The sequence below is a fragment of the Procambarus clarkii genome, chromosome 15 (genome assembly GCF_040958095.1).
Source record: "Procambarus clarkii isolate CNS0578487 chromosome 15, FALCON_Pclarkii_2.0, whole genome shotgun sequence".
NCBI lineage: Eukaryota > Metazoa > Arthropoda > Malacostraca > Decapoda > Cambaridae > Procambarus > Procambarus clarkii.
Window position 1 is genome coordinate 38827170 of NC_091164.1, and position 5742 is coordinate 38832911.

The following is a 5742-nucleotide window of genomic DNA, read 5'->3' on the forward strand; positions in this document are numbered from 1 at the left end:
AGCACGACTTCTCTCCTCCTCCGGGCGTGGGACAGCATGCTTCTCCCTTGTTTTGAGCTGAACAAATACCTGCGTTCACAGTTTATCCTCGTCGCCAGTGTGGTGTTGTGTGTTACTGAGGAAGTCTTGGTTGTAGGGTTGATATAAAGCCATTGCTTGGTTACTGACTTTAATACTTAAACTGATACATGACTAGTAGCTTCCAAGCTGGTAGCGTCCTGTACGCTCTCTTGTTTACCTCTCTCTACTTGCGTCTGACTCCTAGCACATAGAAAACGGATGGTACCGTTTTCTGTGAACAAGACACTGACCTCTGGTGACGTGGCGCCTAGAAAATCAGCACCATCTATTGTAGGAGGAGTTGTATGTTTATGTCAGAGTCCGTAAATGGTATTTCCTAGTGTCCCATGTACTGACCACTTTACTGATGACGTGTCTGTATCCAAAGAGGCGACGTAGGGCTGCTGTGGTACGAGGACAGTCAGAGTACCCAGGGCAGCCTATATCTCTCTACTCCATTCTGCTTTATGTGAGCAGTGAGCCGTCGCCGAAGAGAAACTGTGTTGTATCTGCCTGTGAAGTGGCAGTGACAGAATTCGGCGTATCCCGGGACTGGCTAGAGGAAGAGACGACTGACAGTAAGGTGCTACGGAGGAGTGTAACTAGCTAGTTGCAAGAAGTTCCTGACAGGGGTTTGCTACCCTTGTATTCGTTCGTGAAGAGGCCCAGCAACGCGAGGCTAATGTTCTCTGCCAGCACCAGGCTGGAGAGTGATTGTGGGCGTTCACAAGGAGCACCTAGTGAGACTGTGTGTAGGCTGGCCCGTGGCTAGGGTAGACTCGTTGGTGTTTCCCAGTACTGGTTGAGGACGGTACTGTGTGTTGAGGAAACACGGAAGTTGACACGGCTGCATCGCATGAGCATTGAGGAGCGCTTAGTGTCCTATGAGAGTGACACTTTTGTATATATCAGTGTAATAATACTCTCTTTATGATTTTATTTGAGGTGATGGGAAAGTTATTATATGTGAATATATTGATAATTGATGAAGTGTCGTATTCCTTGCATCTCCCCCATTGTGTATTACTTGCATTACAGAGCTCACTCCTTGAAAGCCACTACTAACTTGGGGTCGGATACCAGAACTTTGGTTCCGCCAGAAAAGAACCCGGTTTGCAACCCATTGTGGCCGTAACAGTACAGTGTACAGTATACAAAATAGTGTACAGTATAAAGATCCCTGTACAGTATACAGAATACCCAAATATAAGGTCACAAATCACGGACAAAAACCTAACACGTCTGCTCGCCTGAGGAGATCAAAGAACAGTGACGTCTTGAGGCAAGTTTGCCAGAGGCGACACTGTTACCAACTCCAAGTAAGTCAACGGACCTTCAACTTTCAAATCTCTCTAACTCATTTACAATATAAACTCATTCAGGAACTTCTAATTCGATATACAACAACTTAAGAGTATAAGGCACAACCTTACATAATGATATATAATAGTAATTTGATACATTAAAGAAATTATCATGAAATACAAAATAAGTACAGAAAGAAATCACACGGATACGAGATGGCAACGCTGGCAGAGTCGGTGCTTCACTGGGGGAGAGGGGAGGGGGGGGGGGGCGGGGGTTAGGGAGGATTCAACGACATACACCAACGGTCATACATATGCATACAAAGATAATAAATATATTAAATATATATACAACATGTGTATCATAAGATTGTCTAAGTAACAAACAGTTCACAGTGCCATACTTTCATATAATGTCAGGACAAATGGGTAATGCAAGGTGCAACACTAATATGGAATCTTCTCAGTATACATGTGATGTATACTGAGAAAAATACAGTATACAGAACCCATACAGTATACAAAGCAGCGTATAGTATACAGAACAGTGTACAGTATACAGAACAGTTTACAGTGTACAGCTTACAGAACTCCATACAGTATACAGAACAGCATACAGTATGCAGAACAGTGTACAGTATACAGAACAGCATACAGTATACAGAACCCTGTACAGTATACAGAACAGTGTACAACATACAGAACCCCGTACAGCATACAGAACAGCGTACAGTATACTGAACAGTGTACAGTATACTGAACAGTGTACAGTATACTGAACAGTGTACAGTATACTGAACAGTGTACAGTATACAGAACAGCGTTCAGTATACAGAACCCCGTACAGTATACATAACACTGTACATGCAATATACAGAACAGTTTCCAGTATACAGAACAATGTGCATTATACAGAACAGCGTACAGAACAGTGTACAGCATACAGGACCCAGTACAGTATACATAACAGCATACAGTATACATAACCCTGTAGAGTATGCAGAACAGTATACAGAATAGTGTACAGTATACAGAACAGTGTACAGTATACAGAACAGCGTACAATATACAGAACAGTTTACAGTATACAGAACAGTGTACAGTATACAGAACAGCGTACAATATACAGAACAGTTTACAGTATACAGAACAGTGTACAGTATACAGAACAGTGTACAGTATACAGAACCCCGTACAATATACAGAACAGTTTACAGTATACAGAACAGTGTACAGTATACAGAACCCCGTACAGTAAATACAATACAAATACAATACCAACATCTGGACCAACATAGCCTCTCCGCTTACTGCAGGGATAATCATCGATAACACAACAGACCATTACCCCACATTTCTCCTAACCAACATTAATAAACCACCTCTAGATACATGGAAGATAACCTCTTGGCTGCACAATGAAACTGCCATAGGCAATTTTATAGCTGCTGCTGCTGCTAATATCAACTGGGAGCCCGAATTAGGTAACATAGGGGACATCAACCTTGCAGTGCAATCATTTCTTCAAAAAACTCTCAGCCTTTATAACACCCACTGTCCCATGCTAACGAAACAAGTCACAACTAAAAGGCTAAACAATCCTTGGCTTACAAATGGGATACTTAAATCTATTAATAAAAAACATGACTGAGAAGAAGTATAGGTTAGGACTCGTCTCCAAAGAATTTTCAAAGAATTACTCATCATTGCTATCTAAAATAATTGAGGAGCCAAAATTTAATACTACGAAGATAAATCTACCCAAACAAAGGGCAACATTAAGAAAACATGGAGCACAATTTCACAAATATTGGGATCAAAAAGGATTTTATATAACAAACCAATACTCCTGTCCAATAACGATGGTTTGCTTTCAACCTCTGATAGTGCTATTGAATTCAATAGGTTCTTCTCATCCATTGGGTCTTCCCTTGCTAATGATATTCCATCTTCCAGTACTAATGTTCAGGACTATCTCACAGGTAAGTATCCACAGTCTCTGTACTTAATGCTTGCTAATTCCATTGATGTTAATAAGATAATCCTTTCCCCTAAAACCAAGTCTAGTGCCCTTGAGGAGATACCAACTCTAATTTACAAAAAAGCCTCCAGATCTTTAGCCCCTGCTATTGCATTGCTCTACAACAAGTCACTTGAACTCCAAACCTTTCCAGATATTCTAAAAAAAAAAGCGAGAGTCCACAAATGTGGTGATCTCACTGATGCCAACAATTTCAGATCTATATCAATTCTGCCAAACTTGTCAAAAATATTTGAAAAACTAATCTACAGCTTAATATACTCTTATCTAGCCAAACAAAATATACAGTACTTAGTTCGTGCCAATATGGCTTCAGACCCCCCACCAAAAAGCACTAACGGTGCACTTATTAGTATCATTAACTTGATACATGCAGTTCTTGGTAAAAATGAGTTCCCTGATGGGTTATTTGTGGACCTGCGTAAGGCTTTTGACACTGTCAACCACCAAAACCTTCTTCTTAAATTACATCATTATGGACCCTGCAGGTGGAAAGTCCCATTGTGTGAAGAGAACTAGAATGGTGGAGATGTGATTATAAACTAGTGAAGATATTGACTCTTATGCGTTTCATCTTTTTTAAAAGGTTCTCAGATTTACATCACAAAGTAACAACTGAACACATCGATATTGTATGTCTCCAGGAGTGCAGAGTTCCCGCAAGATCCTCACCCCCGAAATTGCCCTCATTTGTTTCTTACAACCTCAGATCCAGTAACTCTTGCATTCTATACATCAAACAATCCCTACCCCATCAACTTCTGCTAGAAAAACAAACTGCCGGTCAGCAGTATCATGGAGTGAGGATCTATGTGGGCAACTCTGTTCTCAATGTATTTAATCTATATGCTCCTGCAGGAAAGTTAAATTATATTGATCTTCCGGCCTGCGCTCAAGCAGAGCCAACCATCATTCTTGGTGACTACAATGCTAGACACAAGGACATTGGTGGCTCTCGCTTCAGTAACGGTAATGGGAATCAACTGCTGTCGCTACTAAATAGACACCAAGATGTGCAGATTGTGGGTGACCTTGAACCCACGCATATTTGTGGAGGCATTCTAGACCTCTGTGTTGGTTTCAACGTCTCTCACGTCTGGTGCACATCATCTATTGTAACAGATTTGTTGTCAGATCATCACCCTAGATTGACTACTTTATGTATAGGAAATACCATCCTGCCCGGTGGGACTTTTAAACGCAAACGGCTCAGTGTTCCTCCTGCTCGACGTGAAGACTTTGTTGCTCATGTGTCAGAGTGGTACAGCACTTATGATCCCTCCACAGTCCAGACATTTAACGACGGTCTAGTACAGAGCATTCAGATGTTTGCTGACCCTTTAGGTCGGCCCCCTGCACCATCCAATAGTCGGAACGATATGAAAGGTAATAAACGCCATGCCTATTACAATGACCCCAAACTGCGTACTTTGAAACGCACTGCCAGACGAGTTGGGCTTGCATATAGGGAAACACGTACGCCAGCAATGCTCAAGCTCTTTCAGAAAGCCTTAGCCAAGGCGAGGGATCGCATGGCAGAGCTCAGGCAAGATAACTGGGAAACTTTTGTTAACAGTCTCAACTCTCACACCCCCCTCAGCCAGGCATGGAAGGATATTAAAAGAATTAAAGGCGATAAGATCGGCCAAGTAGCACACCCTCACCCTCTACACAGAGCAAACGAGTTAGTCGATGCTTGGGCAACCACCTCTAGCTTCAATAATCTTACCCCAGACATACAGTTCAGATTAAATGCTGGTTATGGAGATCGAGAAAGGCTCGTTGACTTCATGCTCCACAAGGAAGATGAATGCAACGTGCCATTTACTGAGTTTGAATTACTCGCGGCCCTAAACAAAGGTGTTATAATATAAATAGTGGCTTGCTATGGGGGAACTAGTACTATTAAGGGGTAAGGGTAGTTAGAAGACAGAGTATCAAATATGGGAGAGCTAAAAGGCCCGGCCCCCAAAATAAACTATCCACAGTAATAATACCGTGCTACTAGACCATATATGTCAGTCTAAGGGTTGATCAATGCACTCCCACACAGGAAGAAGGGATACTCCTATAATTCATGTACTTATTTATTAACCCCTTAACAGCCCCCCATATACACTCACACCAATAACAATAATAATAATAACTTTACCACACTACCTTACGTTAAAAGCCTTGGTCCACATAAACAGGATACAAGGTTTTACACTGAACACAAGCTAGGGTAAAGCTCTACTATTGAATAACTTGAAGTTAGAGTCAGTTTAGGGTTGGGGACCAGGTGGTTCCAATGGGACCCCCTTTAGAATACTAGTAATATAAACCCTAAAAACA